The 17,040-nt window shown below is 42.5% G+C and overlaps 1 long non-coding RNA gene across 1 annotated transcript in view; it reads right to left on the reverse strand.

Annotated features, from left to right (window-relative positions):
• LOC134344979 (uncharacterized) overlaps positions 1-17,040 on the reverse strand; it is a 66,267-nt gene that overhangs the window by 38,122 nt on the left and 11,105 nt on the right. The window contains exon 2 of the long non-coding RNA XR_010017578.1: positions 10,791-10,924. This is a non-coding gene — a long non-coding RNA (uncharacterized LOC134344979). The remainder of the gene's footprint in view (positions 1-10,790; positions 10,925-17,040) is intronic.

Raw genomic sequence — 17,040 nt, forward strand, 5'->3', positions numbered from 1 at the left:
AATTAATCTTGAATAGACTTTTGAGAATAAATTTACTCTGGCCCATGCTATGCCCCTTCGATGGCTACATTCAAGTTGTTTAATGAATGCTTTACGAAAATAGTTGATTTCCATACTTGAAAAATGCACAATCTCTGTTCATTATGATTTGAAGTGGGTTTCTCCCAGTGCCTTAATCATAATTTATTCTTCAGCCTAAATATAAATGTACTTGATAATCTGTCAATTAATTTCATTGTTAATTCCAAGAGTTTACTGTGCGCGAATTGGATGCTACATTTTCAATGTTGTAGATCAGAAATGACTAACTGACTGATTCCTGAACTTAATCACTCAACTTGTGTCTTCACCCAGTAGGGATTTAATCTCTGAAATTCTGCCACAAATCCTCACCATCTTTAAAATGTCAGAATCGGAATCAGATTTAATATCACTGGCATACGTCGTAAAGTTTGTTGCTTTGTTGCAATGATACATAAAAATCTATAAATTACAATTAGAAATATATACAGAGTAGGAATAAGTTAGATTGAAAATATATAGTGCAACAAGAGGGCCAATAAAATACTGCAGTAGAACTCGTAGATTGGTTCATTGTCCGTATAGAAATCTTATCAGAGAGAGGATTTCAATGTTTAAGTGAAGTTTGGATAGATGCATGGATGGTAGGGGTATGGAGGGCTATGGTCCCAGTGGGAGTAGGCGGTTTAAGTGGTTTCAGCATGGACTAGATGAGCTGAAGGTACTGCTTCTGTGCTATGAGGGGAAGAAACTGCACTTAAAATGGTGAGTGTGTGTCTTCATTCTCCTGTACTTCCCTCCTAATGGTAGCAATGAGAAGATGGCATGTCCTGGGTGATGGGGTCCTCAATGATGGATGTCACCTTTCTGAGGCCTCACCTTTTGAAGATGTCCTCGATGCTGTGGAGCTTAGTGCACCTAATGTTCTTTGACTAAGCAGTCAAAATCACTGCTTGTGTGGCTTGATGTAACTTGCATGGCAAGATGTTTACTCAGCCTGCCACTATACTAAAACATTATTAAAATGAAAATTGCAAAGCATATTAGGGCATTCTAAGATTGTAAAAAGGTTCCATATATAGTATTCCTCCTTTTTTTTATGCTACAGCTGATCACCAATGTCAGAGCAAGATTCTCACCATAGTCCCTCAGCAGACTGTTGGCAAGACTTAGTTTCCATACAGTCATAGGGGGGCACTACAGTCAGAAACAAACCTTCAATCCGTCTAGCCCACCATAGTAGATGGCAAGCTTCCTGCAGTTTCTCAGCATCTGTGCTGGGAAATCATCCTTCTGAATCTGTAATGTGCCACAGGGATCTGTTCTGGGACCGTTACTCTTTGTAATTTTTATAAATGACCTGGATGAGGAGGTGGAGGGATGGGTTAGTAAGTTTGCTGATGACACAAAGGTTGGGGGTGTTGTGGATAGTGTGGAGGGCGGTCAGAAGTTACAGAGGGACATTGATAGGATGCAAAACTGGGCTGAGAAGTGGCAGATGGAGTTCAACCCAGGTAAGTGCTACTTCATTTTAGTAGGTCAAATTTGAAGCCTGAATATAGTATTAATGGTAAAACACTTGGCAGTGTGGAGGATCGGAGATCTTGGGGTCCATGTCCATAGGACACTCATAGCTGCTGCACAGGTTGACAATGTAGTTAAGAAGGTGTATGCTCGTTGGAGTTCAAGAGCCGAGAGGTATTGTTACAGCTATTTTCCCTTTTCTATTTTCTATTTTCTATTTATGATTTATAATTTAAATTTTTAATATTTACTATCGATTTGTAATCCAGGGAGCGCGAAGCACAGAATTAAATATCGCTGTGATGATTGTACGGTCTAGTATCAATTGTTTGGCGACAATAAAGTAAAGTAACCTATATAAGACCTTGGTCAAACTCTACTTGAAGTACTGGTCACCTCCCTACAGGAAGGATGTGGATCCTAAAGAAAGGGTGCAGAGGAGATTTACAAGGATGTTGCCTGGATTGGGGAGCATACCTTATCAGAATAGGTTGAGTGAACTCTCGGCCTTTTCTCCTTGGAGTGACAGAGGATGAGAGGTGACCTGATAGAGGTGTATAGGATGATGAGGGGCATTGATCATGTGGATAGCCAGAGGCTTTTTCCCAGGGCTGAAATGGCTAACACGAGGGGGCATAGTTTTAAGGTGCTTGGAAGTAGGTACAGAGTGAATGTCAGGGGTAAGTTTTTCAGACAGAGAGTAGTGGGTGCATGGAATGGGCTGCCAGCGACAATGGTGGAGGCGGATACAACAGGGTCTTTTAAGAGACTCTTAGATAGATAGATGGAGCTTAGAAAAATAGAGGGCTATGAGGAAGGGAAATTCTAGACAGTTTCTAGAGTAGGTTACATGGTCAGCACAACATTGTGGGCTGAAGGGCCTGTAGTGCTATAGATTTCTATATTCTACGTTCTATGATTTAACTGACTTGATTTTAATGTATTTCATTTTTATGTGTTTTCTCATGTTTTAATGTTTAATTCTATTCATTATTTGGTAATAATTTAGCATGTTTCATTTGTGCTAGCCTCTGAATGGTGGCAGATATGACAGTTTGTTAGATTGAGGGTGTAGCTTCAACAGTTGTTAAAAGTTTCCAATGAAAAACAAAAAATCAGGGCAGTTCTCACCAACCAGGCCTAAATACAGAAAGATATTTTGCTGACGAATGATCAGTAAAAGTGAAACAGAACAACACAGAGCTTCATGTTTATTGAGCTGGCTCTCTAACTACACAGAATTACCACCTGGAGCCCCTGCACTGCTGGATTCACCTTGGCGATACTTCACATTCATGAATCATGATGCAAAGTTAGGAAGCAAACTGAGTCATAAACTGATGACCTCAGTGCAAACCATTGCTGACTGGTTTTTACAGCAAGCAAAGCTGGGACAGAGTGGTTGCCTTTGAAAACTGTCATTTCAAAATACATGGAAACACGTCAAAGAAAATCAAAGCATTGAACAAAATAACTAAAAGGAACTCTTTTACCCTTTGCCTCATGATACACAGCCCCACAACTCCCATTGTTATCAATGAGCTGTTGGATTCCATGTCAAGAGGGACCTGACATTGGATTCTAATGGCATGAAGCTGGAGAGTCCTGTGTCTGTGGAGAATCTAAAATCTAGGCGCAATGATATATGCAACCTCTGAATCTGGCAATATACCCTGCATCCACGGTGTTTCATCTGAGTGACTGAACAGTAACAGCTCTAAGCTGAAACAGCTTGCCACAGCCAGCAAAGGGTAGCCTAATCATTGTCCAACAAGTGAAAATGAGGAAATGTAAAAGAAAGAGATCCAGCCTGTGCTGTGCGTGCTAAATGCACAGTACAGTCTTGGATGCATTTGATCGTAAAAATCAGTTCCAATGACTTTGACAGAACTGAATTTCAGAGGGGGAGTTCAATACATTACAACCCAGCATACTTCGTTGATATGACTGAGAATGAAACTGCTCCTGTAGCTTCCAGTGTACAGCACGGTGGTCAGGGGGCTCCAGGTTAAGTAAGAGGCATTAGACCTTGTCAGATACGTTCTCCAATACAACTAGGCATTAGTTTGACTGTGATTCTGCCATATTCCTCCAACCACATTTAGAAACATAGAAACATAGAAAATAGGTGCAGGAGTAGGCCATTCGGCCCTTCGAGCCTGCACCACCATTTATTATGATCATGGCTGATCATCCAACTCAGAACCCTGCACCAGCCCTCCCTCCATACCCCCTGATCCCCGTAGCCACAAGGGCCAGATCTAACTCCCTCTTAAATATAGCCAATGAACTGGCCTCAACTGTTTCCTGTGGCAGAGAATTCCACAGATTCACCACTCTCTGTGTGAAGAAGTTTTTCCTAATCTCAGTCCTAAAAGGCTTCCCCTTTATCCTCAAACTGTGACCCCTTGTTCTGGACTTCCCCAACATCGGGAACAATCTTCCTGCATCTAGCCTGTCCAATCCCTTTAGGATTTTATACGTTTCAATCAGATCCCCCCTCAATCTTCTAAATTCCAACGAGTACAAGCCCAGTTCATCCAGTCTTTCTTCATATGAAAGTCCTGCCATCCCAGGAATCAATCTGGTGAACCTTCTTTGTACTCCCTCTATGGTAAGAATGTCTTTCCTCAGATTAGGGGACCAAAACTGCACACAATACTCCAGGTGTGGTCTCACCAAGGCCTTGTACAATTGCAGTAGTACCTCCCTGCTCCTGTACTCGAATCCTCTCACTATAAATGCCAGCATACCATTCGCCTTTTTCACCGCCTACTGTACCTGCATGCCCACTTTCAATGACTGGTGTATAATGACACCCAGGTCTCGTTGCACCTCCCCTTTTCCTAATCGGCCACCATTCAGATAATAATCTGTTTTCCTATTTTTGCCACCAAAGTGGATAACTTCACATTTATCCACATTAAATTGCATCTGCCATGAATTTGCCCACTCACCCAACCTATCCAAGTCACTCTGCATCCTCTTAGCATCCTCCTCACAGCTAACACTGCCACCCAGCTTCGTGTCATCCGCAAACTTAGAGATGCTGCATTTAATTCCCTCATCCGAGTCATTAATATATATTGTAAACAACTGGGGTCCCAGCACTGAGCCTTGCGGTACCCCACTAGTCACCACCTGCCATTCTGAAAAGGTCCCGTTTATTCCCACTCTTTGCTTCCTGTCTGCTAACCAACTCTCCATCCACATCAATACCTTACCCCCAATACCGTGTGCTTTAAGTTTGCACACTAATCTCCTGTGTGGGACCTTGTCAAAAGCCTTTTGAAAATCCAAATATACCACATCCACTGGTTCTCCCCTATCCACTCTACTGGTTACATCCTCAAAAAATTCTATGAGATTCGTCAGACATGATTTTCCTTTCACAAATCCATGCTGACTTTGTCCGATGATTTCACCGCTTTCCAAATGTGCTGTTATCACATCTTTGATAACTGACTCTAGCAGTTTCCCCACCACCGACATTAGGCTAACCGGTCTATAATTCCCCGGTTTCTCTCTCCCTCCTTTTTTAAAAAGTGGGGTTACATTAGCCACCCTCCAATCCTCAGGAACTAGTCCAGAATCTAACGAGTTTTGAAAAATTATCACTAATGCATCCACTATTTCTTGGGCTACTTCCTTAAGCACTCTAGGATGCAGACCATCTGGCCCTGGGGATTTATCTGCCTTCAATCCCTTCAATTTACCTAACACCACTTCCCTACTAACATGTATTTCGCTCAGTTCCTCCATCTCACTGGACCCTCTGTCCCCTACTATTTCTGGAAGATTATTTATGTCCTCCTTAGTGAAGACAGAACCAAAGTAATTATTCAATTGGTCTGCCATGTCCTTGCTCCCCAAAATCAATTCACCTATTTCTGTCTGTAGGGGACCTACATTTGTCTTTACCAGTCTTTTCCTTTTTACATATCTATAAAAGCTTTTACAGTCAGTTTTTATGTTCCCTGCCAGTTTTCTCTCATAATCTTTTTTCCCCTTCCTAATTAAGCCCTTTGTCCTCCTCTGCTGAACTCTGAATTTCTCCCAGTCCTCAGGTGAGCCACTTTCTCTGGCTAATTTGTATGCTACTTCTTTGGCAGAGTAAGTCTGCCAAAATGCCAAATTATGTTTGCAGAATATGTTTGCCATATTCTGCCAAAATGCCAAATTATGTTTGCAGAATATGTTTGCCATATTCTGCCAACATACTCTGCAAACATCATTATTACTGTTACTTCTGTGGTTTTGAGGGACAGAACCCTAACAAGTAGGAGAAGTAGCTGAGCACTGTGTCACACCACACAAATAATACTGACACACTGAAATTTAAAACTATGCTTATTTCCATTCATTCTGAAGAGATATTCCCTATTTGTTTGGTCTGTTTTTGCAGTTGCATGCAGTGATTATCAAGACCTTCTCACCAGCAATGGTTAAATTAAAATTGCAGAGGTGGATAAAACGGGGTAATGGTAATTCCATATAGCCGGAGTCTGGACAAGTTAATAAATTCCCCTGCTCCCATTGTCTAAATTCCAAATGGAAAAACAATTCTGTAACAAGATGAGATTTTATTTCCTATATGTTGGTGTCAGCCAGCTCTACCTCCCCAGGTCAAGAGTTATCCTGCGCAGTCTTTTGTATTTGGAATTTAATTGTTCAAGTCCCTTTCTGTTAAAGGGATCAGTAAAAACTGTTAATTTGATCAATACTTAATTTTTTCACCTACAGCTCTTTTCTTCTGCTGAGTGGTGATAAGCAGTCAAAAGGGCAGTAGGACAAGTAAATTGTCAGAATTTTTTCCGCTCTCTTTGGGCCACTCCGCCACTTAGAGTGATGTAATTTATACCACAGTAGTGCCTCTCCAATTACCCTGTCTATTGCTGTCGACAGTATCTCACTATCTTTTAAATAGATCCAGCTTCAGTCGTCTAGCCAAGCAAACAGTACAAATGATGCCATTCCTCATACGGCAAGTCCTAAAGAGATAAGTTCCTTAAAGAGGGGCCCATTTATCAGCTGATACAAGCAGGATACTTACACGCTCACTCTATTGTTTAGGCTCTTTCTCAGTCTTTTCAGATTCAGCGCCTGACGACGAGAGTGAACCGAGCTCGAGAGGAGAAAAATCAGCAAATTAAAGGAATGGAGAGATTAGCTGGTCTGTGGGCATTAGTGTAGGTACCAACACTTAAAGCACTATCTGGCAAAATTGCAACAATTCCATCATGAGAGAAAAAAAGATGATTTTTACTTTATTAATGGAGTATTATTTAACCTGTAATTTCATGTACAATGTAGAAGAATTGTTCATGAGTTCTGATTGTATTCAAATCCTTGTTGTCAATATAATCATTTTCAGAGAGCTTGGAACTCCCAGATTGCTATAAAGGAACTAGCATAGGCCTCAACAGCTATGTCAAGAACAAGATGCAAATCGTCAGAACTGGTTCGAAAAGGCAACTTCAGCTCTATAACAAATAGAACGAACTGAAGTACCTCACACACAATGCCAGAAGAAGTCAGCAGATCAAACAGCATCTATGGAAAAGAGTACAGTCAACATTTTAGCTGAGACCCTTCATCAGGACAATGAGTCTTGGCCCAATACATTGACTGTACTGTTTTCCATAGATGCTGCCTGACTTGCTGAGTTACTCCAGCATTGTGTGTGTGTGTGTGTGTGTGTTGCTTGGATTTCCAGCATTGCAGATCTTTTCTTGTTTGAAGTGAAGTAAGTACCTTCTCTTATTTCAGTGTAGACAAGAGTAAAACATATTGAAATTATAAAGTTGAGTGGAGAATGGTGTCTCGGGGGGGGGGGGTCTGCAGTGAAATTGTTCTGCAGATGTAAACTGAAAAATAGGTTGATCCTAAATATATTTCATTCAATAAGACACATTTTATTGAGCCATTGGATAATCATTAACGTGAAAAGGATCCCAATCATCAGTCTTATGTTCATACCAACAACATGCTTAAAGTGGTGCCATAGCACAACAATGGACATATCATTGTGAAATCATGTCATTCTCTTCCATTGACAGTACAAATTGTTAATTGGCTCATTATTATCACATATAACCATATAATCATATAACAATTACAGCGCAGAAGCAGGCCATCTCGGCCCTTTTAGTCCGTGCCAAACTCTTACTCTCACAATTTTTGAATTGTTCAGAATTTGCATTCTTGATACAAATTTAGTTATTTTTATTGCTGCATAAATTTCACTTATTGACTGTTAATACTCACCACTGGTACTGTTGCCAATACTTCCTGTTCTATCAGCTCTGTTGCAGACCAGAGATTTGGTTTCTTCTCATCTTGTTCGGTTGACCACATGTACCAAAATACAGTGAAAACCTCTGTTTTGCAAGCCATCCACACAGATCATTTCAAGACATACATACATTAATGTAGTACAATGGAAAATCAATAACAGAATGGAGAATGCAGCGATACAGATACAGTTACAGAGAAAGTGCTGTCCAGGTAGATATTAAAGCACAGGGGCCATGGAAGGTAGATTATGAGGTCAAGATTTCATTTTTAACAGGAATACAAGAACATAAAGAAACAGAACCAACAATGGGCCGTTCATCCCCTCATGCCTGCTCTCCCTTTCGATGTGGTTATGGCTGTCCTTTTACATCAGCACTGTTCCCTGCATTAGTGCAATCTCACCTGATCCCCATAAAAATGGATGCTTTGTGGTCTTATGTAATACCTGTGGTTCCTACTTTAAGAAGATCACTATCAACCCATTACCAAAGGTAACATGTCTTAGTGACTACTGACCAATAGCTCTTATATTCACCATCATGAACCGCTTCAAGAGGCTGGTCGATGAACGCATTAACTCCTACCTCCCAGACAACCTTGACCCATTGCAGTTCACTCTAACGGGTCGATGGCAGATGCCATCTCCCTGGCCCTATACTCATTTTGGAGCATCTGCACAGCATGGACACCTACGTTAAACTATCTATTGACTACAGCTCTACCTTCAGCACTATCATTACAAGCAAACTCAACTCCAGACACTTGGACCTGAGACTCATTGACTCCCTTTGCCACTGAATCTTTGACTCAGTCTGTAATCAACGGACCGTAATCAGTAAAGATAGGCAGCAACGGCTCCTCCTCGATTACTTTAAATTCTAATGCCCAGAAGGCGGCATCCTCAGTCCACCACTCTATTCCCCGTACACTTTTGACTGAGTGGCCAGATTATGCTCTAACTGCAGATGATACCACTACAGTGGAATATATCTCAAACAGCAATGGGTCAGAGTAGAGGAAGGAGACAAAGAGCCTAGTGACATGGTGTCTTGACAACCATTGTCAACAAAACACAAGAGATGGTCACTTACTTCAGGAAAGGGACATTGCATATGCTCCTGCTTACATCAATGATGCTGAAATTAAGAGTATTGTCAGCTTCAAATGCCAAAGAGCAAGCATCACCAAATAGCCTTTCCTGGTCCAACCATGTTGATGCCATAGCCAAGAAAGCTCGCCAGCACCTCTACTTCCTCAGGAGGCTAAAGAGATCTGGCATGTCCCCGTTCTTTAATAATTTTATTGATGCACTACAAAAAGCATCCTATCTGGATGCATCATTGACTAATACGGTAACTGCTCCGCATGTGACCACAGGAAACTGCACAGAGCTTTGGATGCAGCTCAGCACATCACAGAAACCAGATTCTTGACCTCACTATCTATCTTGTTGTGATCTTATTGCCTACCTGCGTGCACTTTCTCTGTAGGTGTTACACTTTATTCTGCATTTGTTATTGTTCTCCCTTGTACTACCTCAATGAACTTTTGATCTGTGTGAACAGTATGGAACACAAGTTTTTCATTGTACTTCTGTACATGACAACAATACATGAACTGATATTTCTTCCTCAAGGAATATTGTTTTTCTATTCCCTACACTCCCTATGTGACTCCTTTGTCCATTCCTCCCTCCCCACTGATCTCCCTCCTGGCACTTATCCTTGCAAGCAGAACAAGTGCTACATCTGCCCCTACACCACCTCCTTCACTACCACCCAGGGCCCTAAGCAGTCCTTTCAGGCGAGGCGACACTTCATCTGTGAATCTGATGGGGTCATTTGCTGTGTTTGGTGATTCGGGTGTGGCCTCCTGTACATCGGTGAGACCTGACATAATTGGAAGACTGCTTCTCAGATCATCTACACTCCATCCACCAGAATAAGCCAGATCTCCCAGTGGCCACCCATTTTAATTACTCTTCCCATTCCAATAAGAAATAGGAGCAGGAGTAGGCCATTCGGCCCATCGATCCTGCCCATCGATCCTGCCCCAACATTCAATAAGATCATGGCTGATCTGTCTGTAACTCAGCTCCATCTACCTGCCTTTTCCTCATAACCCTTAATTCCCTTACTATGTAAAAATCTATCTAACTGTATCTTAATTATATTTAGTGAAGAAGCCTCAATTGCTTCCCTGGGCAGAGAATTCCACAGATTCACCACTCTCTGGGAAAAACAGTTTCTCCTCATCTCCATCCTAAATCTTCTCCCCTGAACCTTGAGACAATGTCCCCTAGTTCTAGTCTCACCTACCAATGGAAGCAATTTTCCTACTTCTATCTTATCTATTCCTTTCAAAACTTTGCTGGTGGCATAATGGCATCAGTGCCGGATTTTGGGACAGAAGGTCCTGAGTTCAAATCCAGCTGGCTCCCCTACACGCTTTCCATCTGTGCTGGGTTACGAGCTGTGATCTCTTTGGAAACTCACCCGGCAGAAGGCAATGGCAAACCACTGCAATAACTTGCCTTGTATGCGGTTCCCCATTACGTCAGAGAGGCGTGGAGGGAAATCGTCTGTTAACCGGAGAAACTCCAGATGTGACATACCTTTCCTTTCCTTCTATAAGATCCCCTCTCGTTCTTCTCAATTCCAGACATATTCCAATTCCAATATGTCTTCCACTGTCATGATGAGACAACACTTAGGTTGGAGGAACAACACCTTGTATTCTGTTTGGGTAGCCTCCAACCTGATGGCATGAACATCAATTTCTCAAGCTTCTGGTAATGCCCTCCAAACACCCCCCCCCAACTTCTTCACTTCCCATCCCCTTTTCCCTCTCTCACCTCATCTCACCAATCAACTTCCTAGCTCTTTGCTTCATCCCTTCCCCTCCAGGTTTCTCATATCACCTGGTGGTTCTCTCTCCCCTCCTCTTACCCTTTAAATCCACTCCTCAGCTTTTTTTCTGCAGTCCTGCCGAAGGGCTTCGGCCCGAAACGTCGACTGTACTCCTTTCCATAGATGCTGCCTGGCCTGCTGAGTTCCTCCAGCATTTTGTGTGTGTTGTTTTTCTGTTGTGCAGAGAAAATGGTAGAAATAGTGAATTTGTTGGCATTTTTTAACTAATCCTGCAATATTAATATGTTGTAACATCAAGAGGAAAACAACCTGAAATTTAAAAATGGAAAGTATCCAAAATGAAGGTTATGACTTGAACAATGTTAAAAATATTTTGTACTTACATTGGTTGGAACTTGTTCTATTTACACTAGGTTTAAGCTGCAAGTCAATCAGAAAAAGAGGAACTCATACGTTTTCCTTGGAGATATCAAGAAATACAGGGATTTGTGCTATTACTATGAATTACTCACCTCAGAAGTCTAGGGTTGGTATTTCACATCATTAAGATATTGTTTATTGGGTAGTCTCCTGTATTAACATGGTATTCTGCAAACAGCTACAACTAAAATTTCAATACCTTCCTCCTGAAGGTTATATGTGCATTTTAAATCTATAATTCTAATGTTTTTATGTGTGGCCAAGTGGTTAAGGTGGCGGTCTAGTGATCTGAAGGTCGCTAGTTCGAGCCTCAGCTGAGGCAAGGCAGCGTGTTGTATCCTTGAGCAAGGCACCTATCCACACATTGCTCTGCGACAGCACCAGTGCCAAGCTGTATCGGCCCTAGCACCCTTCCCTTGGACATCGGTGGCGTGGAGAGGGGAGACTTGCAGCATGGGCAACTGCTGGTCTTCCATACAACCTTGCCCAGGCCTGCATCCTGGAAACCTTCCAAGGCACAAATCCGTGGTCTCATGAGACTAACGGATGCCTATTATTACTATTAATGTTTTTATTTACGTTTTCTCATTTTATCATTTTTTTCTTCTCATTCTTAATTCATTCTTTCTTTCCTGCTCTATTTTTCTGTTCTAAGCTCCATTTTGACACTAATTCGCTCTCTGCCCTGTTCAGCCAGAGGATCTGTTTCATTCCTTATTTCTACGGTTGAAGGTTGAATAGATATACCAATAGACCAAACATATTTCAGCTTTGGATGAGTCTTGTGTACTTTGCAGCTTGCTTACTGCAAGTCCCCATAGAAAGCAACACAACAATGATCAAAAATCTCTTTTAGGACTACATCACAGGCACATTGCATCAGACACATTGCATTATTCTTAAGAAGACATAAACATACATTATACAAAATAATTTAAGAAAGAACTCAAATGGAACAAAATTTGTTCTTTATTGTGCAAAGAAGATGTGAGGATTAGCTGGTTGGTTCAAAGACTATATGGTTGAAAGGAAGTAAATGTTCTTGAACCTAGTGGTGTGGGACTTCCTCCTGCCCAGTGGTAGCTGAAGAAGATGACAAGGTCCAGATGGTGAGGATCTTTGATGACAGATATTGCCTTTTATAGTCATAGTTATAGTCATACTTTAATGATCCCGGGGGAAATTGGTTTTCGTTACAGTCGCACCATAAATAATAAAGTAATAGAAATAGTAATAGTAATATTACTATTAGTAAATAGTAATAGTCATAGAAATAATAAATAGTAATAGAATAGTAATAGACAGTAGTAATAAATAGTTAAATAGTAATATGTAAATTATGCTAGTAAATTATGAAATAAGTCCAGGACCAGCCTATTGGCTCAGGGTGTCTGACCCTCCAAGGGAGGAGTTGTAAAGTTTGATGGCCACAGGCAGGAATGACTTCCTATGATGCTCTGTGTTGCATCTCAGTGGAATGAGTCTCTGGCTGAATGTACTCCTGTGCCAACCCAGTACATTATGTAGTGGATGGGAGACATTGACCAAGATGGCATGCAACTTAGACAGCATCCTCTTTTCAGACACCACCGTGAGAGAGTCCAGTTCCATCCCCACAACATCACTGGCCTTACGAATGAGTTTGTTGATTCTGTTGGTGTCTGCTACCCTCAGCCTGCTGCCCCAGCACACAGCAGCAAACATGATAGCACTGGCCACCACAGACTGATAGAACATCCTCAGCATCATCCGGCAGATGTTAAAGGACCTCAGTCTCCTCAGGAAATAGAGACGGCTCTGACCCTTCTTGTAGACAGCCTCAGTGTTCTTAGACCAGTCCACTTTATTGTCAATTCATATCCCCAGGTATTTGTAATCCTCCACTATGTCCACACTGACCCCCTGGATGGAAACAGGGGTCACCAGTACCTTAGCTCTCCTCAGGTCTACCACCAGCTCCTTAGTCTTTTTCACATTAAGCTGCAGATAATTCTGCTCACACCATGTGACAAAGTTTCCTACTGTAGCCCTGTACTCAACCTCATCTCCCTTGCTGATGCATCCAACTATGGCAGAGTCATCCGAAAACTTCTGAAGATGACAAGACTCCATGCAGTAGTTGAAGTCCGAGGTGTAAATGGTGAAGAGAAAGGGAGACAAGACAGTCCCCTGTGGAGCCCCAGTGCTGCTGATCACTCTGTCGGACACACAGTGTTGCAAGCACATGTACTGTGGTCTGCCAGTCAGGTAATCAAGAATCCATGATACCAGGGAAGCATCCACCTGCATCGCTGTCAGCTTCTCCCCCAGCAGAGCAGGGCAGATGGTGTTGAACGCACTGGAGAAATCAAAAAACATGACCCTCACAGTGCTCGCTGGCTTGTCCAGGTGGGCGTAGACACAGTTCAGCAGGTAGATGATGGCATCCTCAACTCCTAGTCAGGGCTGGTAGGCGAACTGGAGGGGATCTAAGGAGGCAGTACCTCCTGTAGCTACTTTTGGAGGCAGTACCTCCTGCAGATACTTTCAGTGGGATGTGCCTGTGGTCTATTGGGCTGATTTCACTACTCTCTGCAGCTTCTTACGTTCCTGCGAATCTGAATCGCCATGGTGGCGTAGAGGTTGTTGCAATGCTATTACAGCTCAAGGGTTTCAGGATTCAGAGTTTAATTCCGGTGTCCACCGCAAGGAGTCAGAATGTCTTGTCCATGGAATACGTGGGTTTTCCACTGGTACTCCAATTTCCTCCCATAGTCCAAAGACAAATCGGGTGAATTATAAATTGTCTAATAATTAGCTTAGTGTTAATCGGGGTTGCTGGGGCTCGATGGACCGAAGGGCCTACACCGTGCTATATTACTAAATAAATACATAAGGATACTTTCAGCCGTACATCTGTAGAAGTTTGTTAGAATTCAGTGACATGATAAAACTCCTTAACTTTCTAAGAGACTAGAGATACACCTACCTTGTGATTGCATCTATGTGCTGGGCCCAGCATATATTGCCTAGGACAATTACTCCTCTGATCTTTGAGTAATGACTTGGAGTCTTTTATATCCATTTCAGAGAGAAAGAGGTAATCATCTTAAGGTAAGACAGCATCTCCAACATTGCCACAGTACCTTACTGGAGTGTCAGGCTGGATTAGACAATGTCAGCTGTAAATTAAACACCTTCAGGTCAGTGCTTATGAATTAGGTATTCCTCTGCCTAAATAGCAAGAAGATGGATTCTGCTGATCTTAATATTCAGCAAGCATCTGCATCTATGATTATCTCTGAGATAATTCTATCACTGGCTTATGTTGCACTCAGTGGCATGTCCTTTATTTTGAAGGATTCCACTACAACACAGAACGGCTTACAAATATTTCTACTAATCACATACAAGCTATTGTTTAGGAGGTCCTCAAGGAGATGGAGAGTTATTTTGCAGTGGAAGGTGACAGCTTATAGTAATGCTCAGTCACAAGACAGTTCTGATTTAAGATAATTATAAATAATTGGAGGGGGTATTAAAATCGAATTCCTGAACGTAACTAGAAGGTGATATTCTAACAAAAGCTTCCTAAGTAATAATTTTAATGTTATTCTTTGTGTACGAATTGTTCTAAGACTCTTCTGAGAGCAGGTTTTTGTTGTTTTTATTTAATTTTTGTACCTTTAGATTTCTGATTCATTGCTGAAATCCTCAGCTTTCCAAATCCAATTGTATTGACACCAGGCAACACACATCAAAGTTGCTGGTGAACGCAGCAGGCCAGGCAGCATCTCTAGGAGGAGGTGCAGTCGACGTTTCAGGCAGAGACCCTTCGTCAGGACTAACTGTATTGACACCACACTGATTCTTGGGCTACACTTTAGATCTAATATTGTTTCCTTTAGCTTATCCATGATTGATCAACACATGTAACTCAGACCTGATGAAGAATCTCAAACACGTGTGATCTGTGCTAGATTGGGTGGAGCAGGGCTATGTTTCTGTCACATGATTTTTGGATTGAATAGTCTACCGGATCTGCTGTGCCTGGGTTGGGACATGCTGGGTTTTACTGTGTAGGCGATATGTGCAAAATTGTTTGTTGAGGAATTAGCATTGTATTGGGCAGTATAGGACCACCAGGATTCTGATTATAATAGGAGGTGTAAGTGGAAATAATGAGAGGATTTTGACAGCCATTGCTGCTTTGATGCGCATGAATAAAACGACTGATCTCTCCGTCAACGTGTGTATTCGACCTCGGCCACGAAAGCTAATCCTCCTCCCAGGTGAGCATCCACTGTCTGTAATAGCACCAGACGTAAGAAAGACTCTGCAGTGTGTCAACCCCCGTAACGTGGTCAGGCCAAACAACATGCCAGGCCGAGTACTCAGGGAGTGTTCTCACCAGCTCACTGACGTCTTCATGGGCATCTTCAACACATCACTCAAAAAGGCATTTGTCCCCATAGGCTTCTAATCAGCCACCATCATCCCTGTTCCAAAGATCTCTACACCTTTAGAATTAAAAGACTAACATCCTGTGGCACTGACACCAATCATCATGAAGTGCTTTCAATGGCTGACAGTGGTACATATCAAAAACACCTCCTGCCACATTGGACCCTCACCAATATGCCTACAGACAGAACCATCGACGGCGGATGCCAAAGCATCTGTCACGCACCTGGCCCTGATACACTTCGAAAACAAGGACACTTCTGTCAGAACGCTGTTTCTGGATTTCAGTTCGGCATTCAACACTATTTCCCCACAGGCCTCGGCGAACGAACTCCTACTCCTCGGTCTAAATACATCACTCTGCCACTTGGTGTGGGACTTCCTAACCAACAGACCACAGAGAGTCAGGCGTCACAACCACTCTCCCTCCCCATCATCCTCAACACAGGTGCACCCACACCCCCACCCCCCCCCCGGGGCTGTGTGCCGAGCCCATCGCTGTACACTCTGCTCACACACGACGGCCCATGGTCAAACGCCCGAGTAATCACATTGTCAAGTTCATTGATGACACCACAGTGGTGTGGCTCATCATCAACAACGATGAGATAGCCGGCAGAATGAGGTGGAAGAGCTTGAGGCCTGGTGCCAGGCAAATAATCTCTTCCTCAATGTGAACAAGACAAAGAAGGTGGCGACCAACTTCAGGAGAGCAGGCACCACCCACACCCCTCACGGCTTAGCAGTGGGAACTGCAAGCAGTTTCAAACTCCTGGGAGTGCAACTCCTGCACAACCTCTCCTAGCCACAGAAGACATTTTCCACAATCAGGAAAGTTCATCAACGCCTCTACTTTCTGAGAGGGCTGAAGAGAGCTGGACTATGTAGATCTATACTCACATAATTCTACAGATGGGCAGTAGTGAGCATCCTAACAAGCTTCATCACTGCATGGTGTGGAAACTGCACGGGGGCAGACAGGAAGACTCTACAATGGATCATAAAGGATCACACCCACCCTGCTCATAGACGGTTTGTCACACACCCCTCAGGAAGGAGGCTAATCAACATCCACACCAGGACCACCAGACTCAAAAAACTGTTATTTTCCCCAAACAGTAAGGAGGACCAACACCTCCACCCCTTAAACCACACCCCCCAACCACCACTACTTTATCATTTTATGTCAGTCACCCAGTCACCTTATGTACAGACACTCCTGTGCCTAGCATCAGTTTATGGACATACAATTAATCTATGTATATAAAATGCATACATATCTTATGTATTTATATTTATTGCGTGTTTTTATTGTGTTCTTTGTCTTACTGTGTTTTTTTTGTGCTGCATCAGATCTGGAGAAACAATCATTTTCCTCTCCTTTACACCGTGTATTGGAAATAAAATTAAACAATATTGAATCTTAAATCTATTCCGCTCTTTCTACTACATCACTAATGCCTTT

This window comes from Mobula hypostoma, chromosome 4 (assembly GCF_963921235.1).
Source record: "Mobula hypostoma chromosome 4, sMobHyp1.1, whole genome shotgun sequence".
Lineage (NCBI taxonomy): Eukaryota > Metazoa > Chordata > Chondrichthyes > Myliobatiformes > Myliobatidae > Mobula > Mobula hypostoma.